The following is a 24128-nucleotide window of genomic DNA, read 5'->3' as shown; positions in this document are numbered from 1 at the left end:
ACATACAGTCTGATTAGGAGAGGAATTTATTTACTCAAGGCCACTGAGATAAGAAGGAATGACGCATACATCATAAACCTAAGGAGTCTGTGTGAATACACACTTCCCTGAGCAGTTTCAGAAGGGAAGCCAAAATACAGTCTGAGATCTTTGAACATCCAAGCCACATTGTCAGCCAGTCCAATAGTCAGAGTTTCCGGGTTTCCAAGCAGAAGTCACAGAACAAGAAATCAGCAACAACACACACAAAACTCCAAGGAATCAGCATTTGTTCCCGACAAATGCCTCTCCCCACAGCATCTCCTTAAATCCCAGTCTCCAGGTGTGCCTTGTGGAGAGGGGCAGGATGCTCTCCTTCCGAGTAGTTGAGCCTGCCTGAGTTGTTCCCTCCTTCTCTCCACTCTCCGTGCTCTAGGATCAGGTGGGGATGGCCCTTGATCATCGCCTGAACTCTGTCTCTCTTGTTCATCCTGTCCCAATCCTGAAGGTCTCTAACCTGCCTCGGCCTGCTCTTCCCCACATTTCTCTGAAGCCACAGACACCTCTCCCTTGGCCTCCATAGGGTCCAGCTCATTTTCTTCGGAGGCATGACAGTCCCTTGGATTCTACATAACACAAACAAGTCAGACAATTAATGGACATAAGTTCAATATCAGTATCAGTATCAATATCATTTATAACTTTTTAGTTTTAGAAAAATCTTTTAAAAACTTTTTCTGTTGCAAATTTAAGCCCATAATTGTATTAATATTCAGTACACAAATTTTGCACTCAGTGTTACAGATACAAAAGTACACGATTATCACTGAGCTATGTTAATGCTGATCTCATATAACTGATAAAATTCTCCTACCATAACCAACTGAGCACAAAAAAAGATAGCACATGCATTTGTGGCTGCACTAAGTTGGGACAGGTGTTTTCTTAGAGTCTCCTGAACATCCCATGATCTTAAATCTCAGAAAGATCATACTATTCTTATTGTTCTTGTTCTGCAAACACTGTTGGTGACAGGATTCACTTCTTAAATTACCAGGGAGGAAAATGGCCCTTTTTCAATAAGAAGGCTTTATATTCAGAGCACCTTTAGCTCATTTTATCCTTTTTTTTTGCTTTCTTTTAGCAATTATTTGTTAGTTACTAAATGTCAGAGGTGGTCTTCAAAATTTATGCCCTGAATTCCTCCACACTATACTGTACAATTCCTGCCTATTGTATAACTTGGCTTTCAGAGGCAGTGCTATCATGGATGAGAAAATATAGTTTTTTATTTGTTCATTCTTCACACCCCCTCTTTTTTATGTTAAAGAGGGCACTTGCTCCAGGCAGTCTCGTAAACATATTTAATGGTAATAATTTTAATAATGAATGAAACCTACCAGGCATGACCATGAAAAAAAATTATGAAGTAAAATGATTCAGATAGAAGCTAGTTTCACTGCTGAAAATGTTAAGCCTTATATTTTGGGTCCTTATTACTCGGCAATATCTTGAACTGAATTCATTAATCGCTTAACATGATTAATCAATTCATTCAGTTTTATTAAAGATAATTGTTTTAATTGGATTTTAATTATTGCTATCTCTTGTGAAACACTATTCCCTAATGATGGCGTAGTATGCTATTTACCAAAGGCTCTCCTGTTACTTCATTAGCTCCCTAAATTATTCTTATCCCTGCTATGCAATGTATCTGAGGGCTGATTTTAAAAAAGCTAATGGTTCTTGAAGAATAGTTGAAGCCCTATGCCTATGTATAGGTATGCATGGATGGAGGGATGGATGGATGGATGGATGGATGGATGGATGGATGGATGGATGGATGGATATGGCAGTATGCATAGCAAAGCCTCAATTGCACTCCCAGAATTTCTTTTTTTGCCTTTTTTTACTCCTCCAATGGATGTTGCTGCTGCTAGACAGGAGTCAACCAGCCTCTTTCTGGTTGAAATGTCAGTTAGATATAACATTATGAATGAAGCAAATATACGTGTCCCGGGATGATGTTACAAGAACCAATCTGGGTCAGTAACTGGGACCAAAGGTTTACTCTGGTAAAGTAAAGAGTACTTTATTAGAAGAATAAACCTTTGGTCCCAATAACCGACCCAGATTGGATCTTGAAACATAACATTATATCCCATATATGTGTTATGTATTGGTGTAAAACACTTGGAAACCGTCATTGTTAGTTAACTACTGTGTCTGTTTAAATTCCAGACTGCTTGTCTCTGGAGTTGTTACTTGCATTTTAAGCGGGAAGAGTGCTTTAATTCTATTGGCCACCACCTAGCAGTGATCCATATAACTAGAATGTTAGTGGCAGTTCACCCTCATTTCTGTGTTAACCTAATAAATATGTTGTTGCTTTCACCAAATGCCTCGTCAATGCCTCACCGATCCTGAAATGTAACAGTGGTGACGAGGATGGGATGTGCTGCTAAGGAAGAGAGAACCAGAAGTCACTAAGGGGTAAGACCATGAATCAGTGCCCTGGTAGGAACCACTTTCCCTGCTCTGCCTGCCAGCAAGCCACACTGGAGGTATTCACATTCTGAGGATCCGTTCATAGGATCAACACAGAAGCCCTTAGCAACACAAGGCATTGAGAGGTCAGCAACAGCTTACCATGGCCAAAGTCGGCAAGTTGTTGGAGTTCAATGTGGCGCATCCCAAGAGGTGTAGCTCATACATTTCTCACATAGAGAACTATCTGAGAGCTAACCAGATTAGCAAAGATGGTTTAAAGGCCACAAGGCTCCTGTGCGTGTGTGGCCAGGCAACATTCAATATAGCCGAAAACCTAGTCACCCCAGCTACACGAGTTGGTCACTAGTGAGATGTATAAATCCATAAACCCTTATGCCAAGTCAGTGTTATTAATGTTACCAGGCAAAAGGAAAGGAAAGAGGAAGGAAGGAAGGAAGGAAGGAAGGAAGGAAGGAAGGAAGGAAGGAAGGAAGGAAGGAAGGAAATTTTGGAAATACTTTAAGATGTACAATTCTATATACTCTTATGGCAAGTCAATGTTATTAATGTTGCCAGAAGGAAGAAGGAAGGAAGGAAGGGAGGGAGGATGGGAGGGAGGGAGGGAGGGAGGGAGAGAAAAAGAGAGAGAGAGACAGAGAAAGAAAGAAAGAAAGAAAGAAAGAAAGAAAGAAAGAAAGAAAGAAAGAAAGAAAGAAAAAGAGGGAAAGAGGGAAAGAAAGATCTCACAATATGATGCTTTTTCATCATGGAAAAATTAGTTGCTTGTGCGCTTTTAGATAAGTACAGTGACTACAAATATAGTCAGTCTACCAATGCAAATCAAAGTCTTATACATTCTGAAACATATTCAACGTATTAAAGTAATATATTAAATTTATTATAGCTGGCATGGAGGAGTTGGAACCAATTTAAGGGTGATAAAGTGCTTGAAGCCAAGCCTAATGAACTGAAAGAGATTGTACTTTTAGCTTGCATAGAAGAGGTCTGGGAAGAGATATGATAGTGGTTTATAAATATCGCAAAGATTGTAGAGACAATAGACTTTCTCTGTTGGAGCCAAGAGAAGGGCAAGGAGAAAGTACTGATTTTTTATATATATAAATGAAATCATTTGGTTAGAAGCATAGTGAACTTCCTTCACTACTGATTTTCAAAAGGAAATTGTATGGCCACCTGTTGGGATAATTTTAGTGAATTGCAACAAATTGTATGATTCTAATATAGTGAACTTTGATAACAACAGGTATAGTTGATAGTTGTCATATTCATTTGTCTTTCCATATATGGCAGACTTTTGCTAGGTGCTAAGAACAGCTAGCTTATCATGTTCTGTAAGTAACTTAAGTGAAATCAGACATATGTTTTATTTGTGAACTACCTAATCAAAGGTTGGCCAGAACTGGTGCCATTGATACCATTGATGATGCTGAAGATTTTGGTAGTTTAATATATCTGTAGTTTAATATATTTAATATATCTAGAGTTGCAAAAAGCTACTTTAGTTAGTTTTCTTGTTTTACTGAAGAGTCAGTTATTCTGGAATGTTCCTCTGGTTGCACTTATTTCTTACATGTCTGTAATATATCTCTTAATGTTTAGAAACAATCATATTTTTTATTTTTACTTTTTTTTCATCTGTATGTTACCCTATAGGAGAATATGCCAGCCATGCTTGGTATAGAATCAAAACATGCAAAATAGATGGACGTGGGGCTAGATGAAATAGCGAGATTAGTCACAGAAATCTAAAGTCAACCTCAATACAAAAGGTGCATCATCTAGCTGATATTCCACCTCCAAAATTCTAGGGAAAATGATGCACAGAAAGGGTGGGTTAAAGCAGTGTCTGTTGAAACACAACTGTTATACAGCCATCAACCTCCAAGGGTCAAGATTGAGATCAAGGAAGAGCTTCCTCAAATCTTCCACCCCTCCTAACAATCAATTGCCCCTCTAGTTGATCAAGAGTTTAAGAAAGTTTATAAGACTATACATTGCTGCAGCTGACAGGTCTTCAAACTTTCCTTGATTGCTAGAGATGAAGAGTACCCTTCTGGAGTAGTTTTTTCTTAATTTGGTGTCCTCTAAATATGTTTGATCATATTGCTGAGTATTACAAAATTAACATAATAATAACCGAGTTGGCAGAGACCTTGGATGTCATATAGCCCAACCCCCTGCCCAAGCAGGAAAGCCTACACCATTTCAGACAAATGTGTCAGAAGAGTAAATCAAAGAAAACTCTATCAGAGGGCGATGAACCATGGTCCATTTGATGCATGATAAACAACAGGTAAAAGAAAGAAAACCCAAAGCATATATTCTACTATTAACCTTTTAATCACAAAGAAACTTGTAAAAACACAGAAAGACTCATGACTACATGTCTATCTCACCAGAGAGCACAAAGAAAAGGAAAGAAAGTAACTTTTGTTTTGGACATGCATACACAGTAATAAATATAAAACCAAAAAAAATACATGGCTGAACATGTGACACTCACCATGGTTACAATGATAAGATAACAATTCAACTTGCAAAGAAACAGACTGCAACGAGCTTACTGACAAAAAGTAAAAAAACCCGCAGTGACAAAGTGGCTGTTCAGTCTCTTCTTGAAAGCCTCCAGTGATGGGGCACCCACAACTCCTGAAGACAAGGCATTCCACTGGTTGATTGTTCTCACTGCTAGGAAATTTCTCCCTAGTTCTAGGTTGCATCTATCCTTGATTGGTTTCCATCCATTGGTTCTTGTCTTGCCTTTTGGTTCTTTGGTAAAACAGGAACGAATTATCTTGCCAATCAAAGACAAACCATCCACATTCTTACCTTTCTCACCATGATCACCTTTTTTTCCTGTAGACTGGAAAAAGGTAACATGTCCTTTCTATAAGGTCCGTGCCTAGTTCAGTAGTGCAGGAAAAGTGTAACATGATTTAAGAAGTGAGCATTTCATTCACAGAAAAGCTAAATGAAATAATCTGTAAATCGCTAAGATTCACTTAGATTAGAGAATTAATCTAGTACATACAAAACAGTTTGTTTCAGGGATATTCAGTTGGAAGCATAATGTTAACCACATAACTTAGACTATGAAAAAACAATCAGCCAAGTCTAACATAAATATGCTATCTATCTGCACATTGACCTAAATGAATGACAAGAATATATTGCATGTGCATACTTCTTAACAGTTAGTGAGTATAAAGGGAGTCCTTGTTTTACAACCATTCAATTAGTAATTGTTTGAAGTTACAACTGCACTGAAAATGTAACTTATGACTGTCCTTGCACAACTTTTGCAGTATCCCCACAGCCATGAGATCAAAATTTGGATGCTTAGCAATCAACATGTATTAATGATGATTGCAAGGGTCATTTGATTGCCATTTGCAACCTTCCCAGTTGGCTTCCAACAAGCAAAGTCACTGGCAGAAGCTGGATTTACTTAATGACCATGTGATTTGTTTAATTATCATGGCAAAAATTGTCATAAATCAAGCACAGTTTGTCAACTAACTTGCTAAGCAATGAAAATCCTGGTCCCAATTGTGGTCATAGGTTAAGGCCTACATGTATACATGTCCTCAACTTATGTATACATGTCCTCAACTTATGACCACAATTGAGCCCAAAATTTATGTTAAGTAAAAAGTGAGTTTTGCCCCATTTTATGACTTTTCTTGCCACATTTGTTAAGTGAAACACTGCAGTTGTTAAATTAGTAATACAGTTGTTAATCTAGCAGGGACCGAGGCAATTGCCAACGACAACACTAAAGGTGGCCGCTTGTTTAAGGAAGCTTGGTTTTCAAACCACTCCTCTATCACCTGGCATATAGACCTCCCCCCCCGCATACCAGGCATTAAGAAATTGGGAAGAGGAACGACATGCGCGATATGAAGATAAACAGCGCAAGCATTCACAAAGTACCTCATTGTATCAAATCCAAGATTGCACCAACACACAACCACCCTGCAATGTTGAACACAGGGAAGAAGAAGAACAACCATTTAAGACCCCTGGCATGAGAACACAGGCAATGACCAGACCTATGGCTACAACACATGGAACTATCAGCAATTCACTTTTAACAACAGATACCCAGAGACAACTACATCCCCCAAAAACGGATGCGCAACAACTCAAAGAAATATGGCAGACCTCAACAAACAGACTGGTGGCGCGCTACATGAGCAGAGTGCAATATAAACGCGATCTCCCCACCCCAGCGTCTCCATCCTGACAACGTTGGCAGTTAGCCAACAAAAGCTTGAATTTTAGCAATAAAAACTGTTTTAGTTTTTTACTTCCATCCCAGTGTTCGTTTGTTTGTTAATTTTAACATGCCTGGGATTCACATTTTTAATCTTATCAAGGTATATATTTGCTAGACCCCAAACATGGGACAAATCTTTATTTCCTGTTTCAGCCTAACCGAAGGCCATCAACAGGCAGTAGTCACAACAGTGACAGCTCATATTTGTGTAAATTTTTATATATTTTTATATAAAATTTTTTATAAATTATATATATATATATATATATATATATATATATATATATATATATATATATATATATATATATATATATATATATATATATAATTTACACAAATATGAGCTGTCACTGTTGTGACTACTGCCTGTCAATGGCCTTCGGTTAATTAAATTTCAGAGGTTTACAAGCAGAGCAGAATGAATCTGATGATACTTGAATATTGAATAGTTATCTTGCTGCCGTTACTTTTCATTAAATTGGAATGAATTCATAGAGGATGTATGCTGTGAAGTTCATCTTCAGGTGATGAATGGCTTTTACTGCTTTGTACTATTAATCCTTTCCTACTCTTGTACTTTATACTTTATTTACACCAAGATGCCTCCTCTTTTTTATTATTTTCTGTACTGCATCTGTCTCTGGAGGCTAGGTTTCTATAGAGTAGCTGGTTCTTTCTATAGAGGAAAAAGAAGCCACCATTTCATTAACCAAATTTTCTCTGGTTCTGCTTTTGTTATTCTAGTGAAATAGCAAGAAAGTTGAGTTTGCTGGTTAGGGTTAGGGTTAGAAATTAGTTAGTTCAGAAATAATCAAAGAATATTCTTCATTGACAGGTTCACAACCATAAGTCTCGATGAACATAATGAAAATTACTTCCAAATAAATATTAAAGGATTGTCCTCTAGAATGGAGAGATTTTTCTTCCCTGTCATATAAACTATTATGCCAAACTCAAATATAATGTAGGTAGACTTTGGCTTATGACCACAATTGGGACCAGAAATTCCACTGCTAAGTAAGTTGTTAAATAACTCACATCCAATTTTATGATGTTTTTGCCACTGTTGTTAAGTGAATCATGAACTCATTAAGCAAATCCAGCTTCTCCCATTGACTTTGATTGCTTGAAGCCAGCTAAGAAAATTGCAAATGGCCATCCCATTATTTTGGGTTGCTGCATAAATACATTGCTCAGCACTTCAATTCTGATCTTGTGACTGTGGGGATTCTGCAATGGTTGCCAATGCAAGGATGGGTGGCAAGCCACATTTTCCCAATGCCATTGTGACTTTGACTGGTTGTTAAATAAATGGTTGTAAGTCAAGGATTTCCTGTAAATATATATATTCTTATTATCATAAAGCTAAACAATGTTCATAAATCATTACTCTGACCCCATCTTTGTGGTAAAGTCTGTCCGTACTTGGTTTGAAAATCTCTGTTGAAGGAGAACATACTATCTCAAGAAGTAACTCATTTCATTGGCTGCCAGCTGTTACCATCAGCCATATATTGTCAGAATTGCTCAAGAGTGAGATGGGTGGCATATTCATTTAATAAATAAAAAAATACTGTATGAGTTCAGCCAATGATGAATCCATCTATCATCTAACTCATACTTTTTCATTTAGGATGTCATGAGAGAACATTTGCCATAATAGGAAATCAAGACAGATTTTCTTGAATATTTTGTTGCAATCAAGGAAGTCATGTCCATGGTGTTGTCCTGATTTATTGAGCTAATAGCAGTAGCCAAAAAGATTATAAGATTCTCTTGCTAGCTTTTGTTAATAATTGCATTCCTTTCTAAATTATTGCCAAAAGACTGTTTAATAATCTGTTCAAGGATCTTGCCCAGTATGAACATCAAACAGTTGGGTCTCTAATTCCCAGTGTTCTACTTGTTGAAAAGATGGACAATATTTGTTGTTCTTCAAACTTCTAGGACTTGCCAATATTCCATGACTTCTCCTAGATTACAGTTAGCGATTCTACAATCATACCTGATAATTTTTTCACTACTATAGAATGGAATTCATCTGGATTTGGAGTTTTAAATTCATTTAAATTAGCTAAGTGTGCCTTTACCTTTTCTTACCCTTCTGAGCTTCAGCTAAGTCTTTCCACTAGTGACACAGGGACAGCCAGCTAGAGTTTTGTTTTCCATCTGAAACAAGTCAGATGTAAAATACCAGTTAAAGTGTTCTGTCTTCCTGCCATCACCCATTATGCACTCACCCTTTTGTCCTTGCAACAGACTTACAGCTTCTTTTGTGTCTAGCATACCTGAAAAATCCTTTTATTATTTTGAACCTTTCTTTGAACCTTTTAGCCTTTCTGATATATTCCTTACAGTTTCTGGCAACTGTCTTGTATCTTTCTTTAGATATATGCCTTTATTTCATTTCCTATATACAGTATGTTTTTTTCTTTCTTTCAACCTTTTGGAAATCAATGTGTGTATCAACATTGGTTTCTTTAAATGTATGTTATTTTTTGTTTCCAGAAGGATTTTTATTGGATCTTAAGTCTGTCTTTTCATAATATTATTAATCCTTCATGGACATTTTTATCTTTTAGGATTTTTAGCTGCTATATATAATCTACCTTTTATCTGAATTAATGAACATCTACTTTTCTGAAATTTGTTATGCAAATCTGAATTTTCTCTATTTCTCCCCTTGATACTATGAATTCAAGGATAAATATGGTTATGTCTCCCAAGATTCTACTCACCTTCACATCTTCATCCAGTTCAGTCTAGGATAGTTGACTCCCTTGTTCCATCAATCATCTTCTAATAAATGAAATCTTCAGCAACTGAGGACTAGAATATATTTGACCTTTTATTCTTGGTAGAATTGGTTGAAATCTCTGATTTCTACCAGTGCATGTTTCTAAAATTTTGCTCTGATGTAGAAAGGCCTCTCTTGCTTGAACAAGTGACTGCAGATTGAATGTCAAAGTAGGATTGGACAAGAGGCATCAGAACAAAAGCTTTATTAAATAATTCTGGGTACTTACATAAAAGCATTCCCTTACTTATTAGGCACAGTGCATAGCAGAGGGGCCATGCCATGACAACCAGCTACAAGGAGCTACCTTTGCCGCCAAGTTATATAGCCCTTCAACCCCACCCCAACCCCACTCTCTCTCATCTTCATTTTCCTGACCCTAGTCCTCCAAAGTTGCTTAAATTTCCTTTGAGTAATAAGTCATGAAATAACTTTATTGTTTAGATGTCAGAAAATGAAGGTTACAATTAGCAAACATGGTTGAACATTTATTAGGTATTGGGCACCTACGTAAGGCAGAAATAGGAAATAATTACCTAATGGGGAATTTTGGAGCTCATAAAAGGCAAAGAAGAAAAGTGATGTATCACTTTGCAGGGAAGTGGGTAATTGTTCAAGCAAGTCTCTGGGTACTAATTAAAAATACAGTTCACATACAAGATAACCTTACTGAATTATCTAATCTAAAATAATCTGCCACAATGTTTTCCTCTCTTTTTGTTTTGTTCTTATTTAGTTGACTTAAATGACCTTAATAACATTTCTATATTCAGATTCAAGAATTTCTGGCAGCATATGCTTTCATTATCTACATCAAAATACTGTATCTTGTCCCTTTCTATTGATCTTACTCTGTTTGAATAACTTGTAGCTTCCAAGCAGTATAGTCTAATCTTGTTGTTGCCTCACCAAATTTTAATGAAGTCTAGAACAGAATTTCAAATTCTCCCTGTTCAAATTCTCCCCCATCAAATACTCCCTTTTCTCTACCTTGGGTTAGAAACATGAACTTCTGAATAGTACCTCCTTTGACTTCATTGTTGTAGTTTTCTGGCAGTCCTTAAATTCCCTTAGACTTCTGTATTTGTTTCCTGTGCTGCTAATTCCATCAGTCTCAATGGGCAAACCACACCAAGAAATCTACTCCACAGTAAGCTAAAACTAGGCTTTTTGAGATTGGCTATAACTAACAGAATCTTGCAATTTTGATTGTGTTGTAACTCCTCCTCCTTCTAACAGTTCAGTGAATTAGGAAAGAGTCTTTCTGAGCCAATTCCAAATGTTCTCAGTTTAAAATAATTTTATCCCTTGTTACTGTGGCAACAGAGTTTGAATATCTCAGTCAAGGTCATCTTCCTTATTCTCCAGCCCTTGTCAATATATTCCCTTCTGAGCTTTTGATATCCTCCCCTTTCTGCTCTACTTTGACATTGGCATCCTCCCTGCTGATATAACTAGCAAAGGCTTCCTCCATCTTTGTGAGATGTAGCCCATCTCTTCCAAATCTGCATCTCATGTAGATAACATAGTCCATGGTTGAGGAATCTAAGGCTTTATTGGTAACATCATTTGCTGTATGTAGCCATGTTTTTCTTTCTAACTGAATCAGAAAATAGAGAGTCAAGGAGTGGGTAGAGTTTTGATAGCTTCCTTGGTTCTTCCATTCTCTTCTACCTATCTTTTCTCCTTCCCTCTCTTCTGCTGAATTCCCCTTCCCTTCCCTTTTTTACTCAGTATTGAATCATTTACATTCCAAATATCTAAAACTGCATTCTCTAAACATATAGGTATATTAAATGTCACACCTCCCAGACTTCAATTCTCTTTATCTGTACTGGTAGCATCATTACAAGACTTAACAATTTCAAAATTTCAGCAGTATATTTCCGTGTCTCTTTTTTTTTATCAGCACTGCCCCATTTCACTTTACTCAGGAAATTGGATAGTCTCTGTAAAAATGAATAGATCTATATGTGACATCAGGAATTACCAGCTCTTTGAGGTCAGGAAACAGATACCCTAAGAAATTATAGAACTCTACATTATTGATATATGGTTATGATAAAAACATTGCAAAACCTTTCTTCCTTCTTATACCAATGATAGTCAAGGTACAGTAATTTTGAATTTATTTCTCAGTCTATCTTGTTTTCCAGGGCTAAGTTCATGTTTTCCTGAACTTAGCTGCCACATATTTCATTTAAGGCCATCTCTATACTCCCCTGCATGAATGAATTAACACCAAAACAAAATTCAGACTCCTGGGAAATAGGTGGATATTTTTTTGACACTATGATGAGAAATGGATTTTGTTTTGTTTTGTTGCCTCCAAAGTTTATAGAGTTTATAATGCTGGAGGAGACCACAATGATATGGACTCTTCTGGATGATTTTTTTCTCCTTGTATGCCATCCTTTGGCAGATAAGATCCCCATCTATAAGGTAATTTCTCTATGAAATGCATTTCTGCCCTTTTTTCCTGATTGTATTTTGTAATGTGCCAATTCTCTTTTCCTTGAAAAAGTGGGGAAAAAACAGAACCTGATCATTTTAAGAATTCCAAAGAAGAAATACTAATTGAAATCATTGTAATACTATTTTAAAAATAATGCAATATTATAAGACAGAATTTCTGAAGTAGATTGTCTATACTTTTCATTTTAACTTTATGATTTAGACTGTAGAAGAAAAATATGGATATTTTACATGAGTAAAGCATTCACTCATATGTAATGAAGTATTACAATTGCTGTCAGCATATAAAATATGTTCCTAATATTTGGGTAGGGAGGTTGGAATGGGAAACCATAGAATTGCAACAGATTATTTAACTAGTAGAATAGATTTTAAATTTACTGTCACCATATTTTGAACACATATAAGAACTGTATGGTTGAACATATCCATGTGAACTGTCCAAGTCCCCTATTTTATCACAGCATCTCCCATGTTGAAGGCTCACCTTTTTATAAAGTCCTCATCAACTAAACATAAACAAAGCATATTCTAGGAAGAATACGAATAACACTTCATAAAAGAGCTTTGTAGTGTTGAAGCTATAGGCATTGTTAAACAAATCATGGACACGAGTTTGAACACTTAGGAAAGCAAAAGCTTTGGGAAGCTTTGCAGAAAAAAGAAAAACCAGAAGTGTAAGAATGAAGAAAAAAGTAACATAGTAACAAAAAAAGTAGTACCATCAAAATATAAGTTTAGAAATTAGAAGGAGTTCTACTTTGGATGGTATTTCTTTGCTTTGTGATAGTTGAAACATGACTGATGGTCAAACAAATGCTAAATGGATCAACTAGTCTTCAAAAGGTGAATTCAGATCCAGTACTTTTCAGTGGGATTTTGAAAGACTAACTATTTATTTCTAGTTTAAATATTCTGTCTTCTTATCCCATTATAATATATTCCTGAATATGTTTATGAAATACTTGCAAAGTATAAAAAAATAGCAATTAGAATAAAACAAAATATAAACCCAAAACAAATGCCTACATTCTTTCTTTCTTTCCTTCCACTCACTGACAAGGTCTCTTGTGTTTTGCAGCTGATAATTTTCTATTATTGAAATGTCTGCCATTGTGACTGCAGAGAGAAACACATTTTGGCAGCATTAAATCCTTGCTTTGTGAATTGTAAAGAACAAGAAGTCAAGGTCATGCTTCAGATACAGCATACAAATTACATATGCTGTTCTAAGGATACCATGTAAGTAAAAGTGGAGAATATATACAAAGAAAATGTTAAACATCTACAAAAAAGCACTAGTGAGGCAAGAAAATTACTGAAAGACTAACTGTGGAAGACTTAAATGGACAACACCTGTCAATCACTAAATCATTCCTTGAGATATGTGTGCCTACATTTGTGTGTATGAGTTTACAGTGTGATGCAATGCCACAAAAAGCCTATTCCATACTGCAGGGGTGTCGGCCTGCAGGCCAGACGCATCATCTGGAAGCCACGCCTACCCCATTGCCAGCAATGGCAAAACTGTCCTGATACATTGTGCGACATCACGTGACATCGTGAGTTTGACATGTCTGCCATACTGTATTCGAACATTTATCTTCTATATCTTTTGTGTCTTCTTTCTACCACAATGGGCAGCATTTTAGTAATGGATATTATCAACAGTAAACCAGTCAACTATGACTGCTACTTATTCCTTAAATTTTCTTACCACAAAGGTAAAATAAGGATGTGAAGTCTAAGGCATGTTACCTTGCATATCATAATTATTGCAAAATGGACATGATAATAGATCATAGATAATGTTAAAAATAACTATGTTGTCATCATCAAAAGGTGGACATACAAAAAAGGAAGTATGATTGACTTACTTCAGCTAGACTTTTGGGTAAGTTCCAAAGCTTATGGTCTAATGTATTTTCTTTATCTCATGATGTGGTTCTGATAAAATCAAAAGTTGCAATATATTTCATTTTACATACTAGCATATCAAGAAAATAGACTTTCACCAAATAAAATTGTGGTGAAATTTGATGGGTTGTCTGCAATCCTTTAAACTTGGATGCAAAATGACATCCAAGAACAGTAGCTAAGCTTACTGATTGCTTTATGGCATGGTAATTTAAATTGCTGACATATTTTAACTTCAGAAAGAAAATCACTCTAACCCAGGGGTATCAAACTGCTGGCCCAAGGGCCGGTTGCATCATACAGAGACTGCACCCACACCAGGTCTGGCAATGCAAAAAAAGTCATGATATGTCGCAAAACATCTCATAATGTGGCAAGTTTGACACATGTGCACTAACCCTTTAAAACTTCCTAGGTCTTCTAAAAGTATCTAATGTTACACTTTCAACTTCTAGCTATTTTATCAGTAGATTTCAATGGCACACTTTTGAGGAAGGGTTTTTAAGAGTGGAGATGGGAGCTTTTTGCTTCTAAGAAGCTTTTCATTCCCATTCACCTCCTTAAAAGTCCTAAAAAAGCTCAAAAATAAAGATAGCAATTTCCTAGAATATCACTATCTTTCAGGTGCCATTATGTTTAGTTTCAAGCATATTAAAGAGCACGTTCCAACCAGAAGGTTGCCCACTCAATCTGTAGAATTAAAAAAAATTAAAGAATTCAGTACATTTAATAGAGAGAGCTTCCTTTAATTATTAGTTGCATTGTGGTATATTTTGCTTTGCTAGGAAACAATTATTAGCAATATAATCTATGTACAAACATTATTTGTACTAAACTATACAAATTAGGATTGTTTTTAAAAAGCCAAAAATATTAAAGCATGTGGGATTGTGTTTTTATTGCATTATTATTATTGAGGTTCAGCAAATGAGTATTGTGTTCTTTATATAAGAACCGTGGTGGCACAGTGGTTAGAATGCAGTATTGCAGGCTAACTCTGCTGACTGCTGACTGCCAGCAGTTCAGTAGTTTGATTCTTACCTGCTCAAGGTTGACTCAGCCTTCCATCTTTCTGAGGTGGGTCAAATGAGGACCCAGATTGTTGGGAGCAATATGCTGACACTGTAAACCACTTAGAGTGGTCTGTAAAGCACTGTGAAGGGGTATATAAGTCTAACTGTTATTGCTATTGCTATAAGAGCATACAGGATACAAATTATTTTAATTGGCATTCTTTATGTAATAGGTAATCCTAAAATCAAAAGAGAGAGTCATTTATCATATTTTGCTTCCTCAGGTTATAGAAAATAGATGTTGGCATGCATTCACCGCCCTGAGTCCTTCGGGAGAAGGGTGGTATAAAAATCCAATAAATAATAAAATAATAATAATCTTGTTAAAACCCATTGAATATTTTTGGGGGGGAAACCAGATCTTTGTTACAATCACCACTTGGATTTAGAAGCTTTGCAGAAAGTACAGCACATCAATATATCCTGAAGAAGTTCTATGACAGAATAGGAAATTGTTCCTTTTCTTGTTCTGGAGAAATGATTTATTATGTTCTGAATACTTTTTAAGACAATTTTACTTCTCCCCAAGTTACAGCAAGTTAGTGTATTTTGATTCAACTAACATTCTGTTTTCTCTATAACAAATCAGATAGTGAAGTTACATGGCTCTTTTGACAACACTCTGAAACTGAAAGGATAAGAGATTAAAGCAAAAGTGTATAAGACTCTGCAAGTGCTTATGAAAATGTGCTTTGGGATACACAGGAGCATGTGTGAAGCAAATCTTTTCAAATCCTGAAGGCAACCATGCTTTTTTCAGGCTTTTGCAGCTGCTTGGTGAACTGTTACTACTCAAAGGAAGTGGTGGCATATATAGGCAACCAGAACTGGGCTAAAAAGATTATTTTGTGTATGCATGGAGGGTTTGATGCTTAGATAAAAAGACTTCAAAGGAGATTAAGAAAACCATGTGTAATTCTCAGGATTTTCAATGATGTCCCTTTCAGTACTGAACCTCGGTAGTCTGTCTTTTGGAGTGAAACTTCCAAATATAAAACAAATTCCAGAGATATCCTAAAATATAGTGATTGTTTATTTATGAAATTTATATGCTGCTCATCTTGTGGTGCAAGGCAATACTAAGCAGCTTATTTTTATACTTTATAGTTTAAATGCTAAACATCTTGATTATTGGAACCAATGGAATCCATGGAATTGTATAACCTTTGGATTTTGAGTTATGAAAACAGAACTTAGAAAAGAGGTTAGGAAGGAATTTGCTTTTTGAGCTCTATTATACTTAATATTGTAGCACAGTCAAAGGGAAAATAGGTTTAAGCTACAGTTCTGCTCTTTACTGTGCAGGAATATTTCAGAAGGACAAAAAGAAAAGGCTTGTACCATCAATTCTAAAACTCTTGCCATTTATGCTGGATTTTTTGTTGGATAACAACAACAATGACATATTTAAAACTAAGAGCAAGTTGTATAACTGAGCCTTAATGCTCTAAGCAACAAGGCAAGGATTTTCCAAACATAAGCAGACTCAAAAGAAAAAAAAATACAAAATGAAATAGTTCAGTTTTATTGATGATAAGTATAATCTGACCCATGGCATATAATTAAATTGCCACAATCCTCCTGTGCATACATCAATCTTCTCCAGCCATATTGCACAGGACAGATGTATTGGAGTTCAACTTTTCAAAAGCCATGCTGGCTGAAGGTTTTGAAGTTAAAGTTCAAAACTTTGATATGTCTGAATAATCTCAGTTTAAATAGGCTATACTGCTGCTTCAGATATTGCTGGGAATCACATATGTGTTCACCTACATTACACAAAGATTTGTCTACAGTATCAAGAAAATATGAAGACTGTCCATACATAGAAGAAATATATAATAGTGTGTGAATGTGTCTTAAATATATTTGCAACAAATAAATGTGTTAATAATACTTGCAATCCAAGACCTTTGCTCTTTAGTGCCATGGATTAATTTCTAAATAAAAGAAAATAGTTCCACAAGAGGAACCAATAATGACCTAAGGCTATGAAGTGATGGAAATAGCAGCCATTTAGTAACTGAACTTGAAAATGAGTACAGTGTTATGGGAAATTGAACATTGTGAAATTAGTCATGGTTCTGTACTCCAAATGGCTTTATATACACAGTTGTAGACATAATGTCATAAATTAAAAATGGTTATGCTATTTGTTACTTCAGACAGTTTCACCCTGTTTGAATTCAGTGCAAGGTACAATGTTTACTTCTTGGTAATTGATACAGAATGGCTTTATGCTTCCATCTAGAATCCCCTCTTCAAAATCCATCAATATCTTTACTTTTTATTTGACCATGGAAACCACACTGAAGTAACTACTGTAGCTTTCTTCAAGTAGAGGAAGAAGTGCACTTAGTTTTATTTGCCTCCTGTAAATGGCAAGAGTTAAAATGCTTGAGACTGAAAAGGAAGCACTGTTCAGAATCCAGACAGACTATCAAGCATCTAGTACAGGGGTCTTCAAACTTGGCCCTTTTATGACTTGTGGACTTCAACTCCCAGAATTCCTCAGCCAATGCCTGGCTGAGGAATTCTGGGAGTTGAAGTCCACAAGTCATAAAAGGGCCAAGTTTGAAGACCCCTAATCTAGTAGCTTACATTAGCTTCTGAAAGAACAATGTTTTAAAAAGAATATAATTGTATATTTTTCAATGGTCACTTGTTCATCTGGGGTTTATGCATATGGAAGCAAACACAAAGGCACAGTAAAACATGTCTCTAGGAGAAAGAATAAAAATATTAATTAATTGACAATTAATTTATAATTAATATTAAGTATAATTAATTGAATGGTTGATAAATAGATTAATTCATTGTTAGATGCTTTTTTAAACTTTTGAAATCAATAGACCCATGTTCTCCTTTGCACTTTACTCTGATTTAGAGTTTAGAGATTTGTACCCATATTGTGCCTTTGAGTATGTTAACAACTTTTAAAATATAGAATGATGATCTGCAGTTATCCTATCCATGGAGATTCTTATGAACAAACTAAAGGGCAGACTACAACAAACTAAACTGTTTCAGTATCAAAGAAATCCTGACTCAACTTTAAATTTAGGAACTTATTAAGCATATTGTTTACCAACAAGACAAGGAAGATCTAAAGTAATGGGTTTAGATTAAAACAAACAAATGTATAGCCCAATGAAAGTATTGATGGCCTAGAGCAAGCCATTATTTCTCAGGCTAATTTTCATCATAGTTTTCCCCTGAAATATGTATTTTGCTCCATATAAGGTCAACTGAGCCCCTTTGAGACAGAGCAGAACAGAATGATTAAAGCTGCATAAATCTAAATGGCCCAGGTGACCAACTCAATTGTATAATTGAAAATTATAATTTTTAAAGCTGTTTTAATATATATTTTTTTACATCAGACCACTTTCATTTCATTGCTTGCACCTGGATAGCCACAGGTAAATCTCCCCATAGGATGGAATTCATTCAATATCCCAGGTTCAGCTTCCTTGAATATAGAAGGACTATGTATCAATATGGTGAAAACCCATTTCACATATTATACCGGTCCATCAAAAAGACTGTCTATAAACCATGATACACTACAACCTGTTCTAATTTGCAAGCCATTCTCATTGCGTTGTAATCCTAGCCTGATTTTCCATTGCTTTGTATTTACTAACTGCAAATAATAAATGTTTCCAGGAGGTGGTTACTGGAGTGAATGAATGTGAAGTACAAGTTAGGAAGGTGGAAGTGTGGCAAGCAGGCCATCTCTCCAACTGAAAAATAAAGCCCAGGAGAAATTGCACTGGAATGTGCATTCCACTTAGTCTAGTTTCCCAATGTTACAAAATAGCCCATATATTCTGATGCTTTCCATGTGCCACAATGCAATTGCCGGGCATATTTGGGAGGGAGTACATTAGAAATCAGTGTAGAATTTGTTTTATTTATGTGAAAAGAAAAGGTCATCTGTAATGTAACAATTAACTTTATCCTGAGTCTGCAGTTCTAAACTACTGACAAGAAATTAAATTCCACTAAATCATTGAGGCACCTGCCTCTAATTATGATTAAACTGGTGTAGTGACATTAGTCCTTGTTTGAGTGATGGGCAAGCTACCCTCAGTTCAAATAGGAAGTGGTTCAATATCTGCATGCATTTTGGAGTATTTGTGAAACAAACTCAGTTTTCTGGCATGTTGTACCAGCAATTTCATACTGAAGAAACTACTTGCATTTTATTGGTCACAAAAAATTATAATATTAACTATCCTGTTTTTGCAAAACTATCAGTGAATAGGATTTTAGATCAGAAAATGATTAAAAGCTAATCAGAAGCAAATAATTATGCTTTTAAGCAAAATTAGCAATTTGTTTTGTTGCTAAAATAATACAGTTGTGTTCATTGTGGTATCTTCTGTACTGGAAGTAGACAAATGTATGAAATGGAGCAAAATGCTATGGAAACTTCCTCTTTAAGGTGGATTTTAGTTATTCTAGAGTAGGTTTTGTAATGTATGCTACTATATTCACAAGATTGTTATATTTGTTAATTAACATTTCCCACATAGGACACAAATCATACATCCATTATATATAAAATATTAGATAAAATATTCATGTAGTTAGCATATTCAACAATTTAAAAACCACTCCCAATTGGTTTCATTCATATTTATATGCTAGTAATAAAAAGTTAATTTCACTGTTTGAACCAGAATTCATAATACACAGAGAGATGGGTTGGGATTATGTGATTGAATCCAAACCATCTGGATAGTGCCAGGTTGTAAAAGGTTGTTCCAGAACTATTCATCAATTAATCTTAAAATAATACTTCAATATGAAAAAATAACATTCTGGAGGATTTGTTTCCCCATAGGTACATCAAACCTGGAGGAAAGTTTTGTCAGATAGACAGAAACCTCCCATGTTCTGTGCATTAATTTTGAATTTCATTTTTCAGCCAGCTATGCACCAAAAGCAAATTTAGAAAGAATTAAATTTGTGAGTAATGAAAGTTGCTTAAACTTGAAGGACCAGCTTTTCAAAATGGACGATGAGGACAATCACCAGGAAGCTATGACAGATTTCATAGCTCAGCTGAAATTACTTAGATTGTTCACCTGTAAGTCAAATGCTTATAGAAGCTTTGAGACCTGGATTCAAATGCCTTTTAATTTATCAGATTCATTTGGTAACAGTGGCCTCACTTTCCATTTACACTCTAACCTAAATGTTTGCTAAATAGTGATTTTGTTAAGGTGTCATGCTTCTTCACTCTGATTTTTGTTGGAATCAATAGTTTTTATAACCCTCAGATGAATACTAGGAAGCATGCTTTGACAGATGAATTGTATTTAGTGCTGGCACAAAGCTTATAATTTAATTTTGCCCATTGATTAAATGAAGGGGCAATAATGTGCTGGAGAAGCTGGGGAATGATAACACTAACAATTGCTCTAGTTTTCAATAATAGATCTTTGTGCCATTGGCAATATAACATGCAGAGTAATTTGATTTCTAAAAGCTATGGTTAGGATTCAACAATGACAATAATAATAATAACAACATATAAAAATTACAGGCATTTGGTAAATGGTAGACTTTGCAAGCCTACAATATTTTTAGGTCTTTTTAAATATTAGCTCTTAAAAAATAAATGAAATTATTGTTTCCTTGCATAATCGGGCCATAAGCTGTTTAGGACTTTGGTACAGTAAACTATAGCAAGGAGTATGTATTGTTCAATACATGTTGTATGATCCCTGTTTCTTGCACTGATTTTATTATTTATTTATTTATTAAATAAAAAATAAAATCTATCTCGCCGCTGATTGGCAGCTTGACTACTGCATTTTGCAGGAACTGCAGCTTCCAAAGATTTTCAAGCGTAGCCCTATAGAGAGTGCATTGTAGTGGCCAAACCATGTAATCAAGACATATGTACAAATATGACTGGTTCTGCAAATGACATGATGCAGTAGCTCACTGTGCAAAAACATCCCTTTGCACAGTTGTAGACAATGAATCCCTGACACTTAATAGTCAAGAAATAATCCCAGAATGAGAAACTGCTCTTTCTGGAAAAATGCAATCATATCTAAAGCAAGTGGAAGCCCAGCTCCTATCTACAAACAATTTTATGGATTTAATTTCAGTGTATTTTTCCTCATCTAGATCAGTATTGAATTTACACAATGTTCAAGGGTACTAGTTGTTCTCTTGGAATTGGATAAAGAACAATACTGTAGAGCAGACATGTCAAACACAAGGCCCGGGGGCCTGGATGAGGCCCGCGAAGTGGTTTCATGTGGCCCGCGAAGCCATCCTGGAAACGGCCCCCACTGCCTTGGCCCTGGCCCAGAGACCCTTCTCCTGCCAGAGACCCTCAGATCTGTCCCACTCCTGCCCAGGCTCCCATAGGCACCCTTGATGCAAATGATGTAGAGTTGGCCATGCCCACCCAGTAGGCTATACACACTAGCCATGCCCACCCAGTAGGCCACGCCCACCCAGGCCATACCCACCCGGCCCCTTGAGGGCAACCGCAATGCTGATGCGGCCCTCAATGAAATTGAGTTTGACACCCCTGCTGTAGAGGATGGAATTCCTCACTAGATAGCATATTGATGACAACTTCCCCAAAAACACTGGATAATGTCCCATAGCAATTTCATGTAGATGTTAAACAGACCTAGTCCCATCATCATGTCCCAAAGTATTCTATGGTCAATATCACTGAAAGCCCTAAGAGCATTTTTAAGGCTGCACACATCCATCTATTTTCCCGTTATCCATCAAAGTAACTAAAGCAATTTCAGAATCACATCTTGGCTGAAAGCCTGGCCAAAATGGATTGAGCCAATTGATCAGAGTTTCAAGGCCAACACCTTCTCAATCACAGTTGAGATTGTCCCACAATTAATAAAAGATGGGATATGAAAAGGAGAGATAAGTTATTAAAATTGTTTCTACATACTTGTGATGAAGAGAAGTCATTTCTTTATATATTCATTTTCTTTTTCTTTATTATACTCTTATTTTTTTTCCTTTTTCTATTTTTCTTTTCTGTAGCTTCTATTTTTTATTTATTTAGTTGCATCGTTCCAACTGTAATTTTTTATAAAGCTACTATTAAAAAAGAGATTCTTCTATAATTACACATATCTTACAGGCCAAGTAAAGTTTTCATCAATAAAACTCCTTAATACTGCCATTCACAAGAAGCCGTTGATCACCTGCTTTAACCATGTGGTTAATCCTCTTTTAGCCAAGTTAAACTGTCAAGTAAGAAAATGATGCCCTCGTGTTTCCATCTATTCAGTCTATATCTTCAACACCAGTTAAATGAAAAGAATCCAGAATAACAAGACAAGCCATTCTTGAGATTGTATCCTCATGACTTATCCAGACTTTGAAGTTCAGATGAAGATGAATCCAGCGTAGTTTGTGTAGAAAAACCCATGGAAATTGTTCACCATGTGCACTGTCAAACAATTCTCCTTCCAACATTTGGTGGAGAAAATGCTGTATAGTTCAAAAGAGCATTGAAACCCTTTTCTGCCTTGATAAAATGAACACAGAAGAGTAGGCACCCTTGTCTGTTTTCTTGCAGCTGATGAATGGTTCCAATGGCCTTTCATACAGGTTTCAAAATGAATATGTTCAAATGGTCTTTCACACACACACAAACATTCCAATTGGAGGATGTAAAGCTTTAAAATTAGCTTCTTCACTATTTGCCCATCCAGCATTGCTGGATTCTTTTGTTAGCTAGAAGGAAAAATGTATTTTCTAGACAAGGTATTTGACATTAAAAGAAATTATTTCATATTTTAGAAATTAAATTATGGCTGTTAAATCTTCAAAATGCTTAAATGAAATAGAACACTCATTTAAAGATGAGTATGCTTGTTAATTGGATATCATTTTGAAATCTGAATATATTGAGCAAAAGATGAGATTAAAGATTGATTCCAGGTTTAATGGCATACAAATAATCTTGTCTTTGCATAAATTAGCTTTCATCTGATTGCTTAATGTGTTCTGAACAATTATTAACTTCTTATACCAGCACCACCACCAGATTTCCCTGGAGAATGGTTATTTTTTCTGAAAGTTTTTCTAGCTCAGATAAAGGGGGAAAACAGCTACGTAAACAAAAAAAGGTAGTTTTATGCAGATTTACTTGACAAGAAGATACAGCTTTTCATTTAAAGAACCATACCATTGATCACCTACTTTTTGACCCAAAGATTACTTCACTATGCAAACCCCTTTAATGTTGAATGTGAGAAAACAAAGAAAAAAGTAGATGAATTGTTTATTCACTTTTGAGATTCCAAGCAGTTTATCTGTCATACCACTGTTAAGAAATGCAAATGGCTATTAATCTTCAGATTATTTATTTATTTATTTATTTATTTATTTATTTATTTATTTATTAAATTTATATGCTGCCCTTCTCACTAAGGACTCAGGGTGGTTCACAACAATAAAAAGTTAAAAACATAAAATACAAAATTTTAAAAAGAATTAAACAATGAAGTAAATACATAACAATAGACCCAGTAAAGCCAAATTTAAAACTACAGTCAGTCCAGGCCCGATTGTTGGAACATCCATGTCTTCAGGTCACGGCGGAAGGACCGAAGGTCAGGGGCCATCCTCAGCTCCGGGGGCAGTTCATTCCAGAGGGTCGGTGCGCCCACAGAGAAGGCTCCCCCTGGGGGTTGCCAGCCGGCATTGCTTAGCTGACGGCACCCTGAGGAGGCCGACTCTGTGGGAGCGAACCGGGCAATGGGAGGTTGATAATGGCAGCAGGTGGTCTCGCAAATACCCCGGGCCTAAGCCATGCAGGGCTTTAAAAGTGATTAGCAGCACCTTGAATCGCACCCGGAGGACAACCGGAAGCCAGTGCAGCTTGCGCAGGAGTGGTGTAACATGGGAATATTGAGAAACTCCCATAAGCACCTGCGCTGCCGCATTTTGCACCAGCTGAAGCCTACGGGTGCACTTCAAGAGCAGCCCCATGTACAGAGCCAGGATCCTGCATCAATACAGTAAAGGGTCCTGGGGCCATGGACCAATTATTCATATTTTTACTTTCCTCTGTGATGGG

At 36.0% G+C, this 24128-nt stretch overlaps 1 protein-coding gene across 1 annotated transcript in view; it reads left to right on the top strand.

Annotated features, from left to right (window-relative positions):
* KCND2 (potassium voltage-gated channel subfamily D member 2) overlaps window positions 1-24128 on the top strand; it is a gene marked incomplete at its 5' end in the record, with an annotated part of 305547 nt that overhangs the window by 58514 nt on the left and 222905 nt on the right. The window lies entirely within an intron of this gene.

The sequence above is a fragment of the Vipera ursinii genome (genome assembly GCF_947247035.1).
Source record: "Vipera ursinii genome assembly, chromosome: 6".
Taxonomy (NCBI): Eukaryota; Metazoa; Chordata; class Lepidosauria; order Squamata; family Viperidae; genus Vipera; species Vipera ursinii.
Note: the sequence above shows the minus strand (reverse complement) of the source record. Positions and strands in the feature narration are given on the sequence as shown.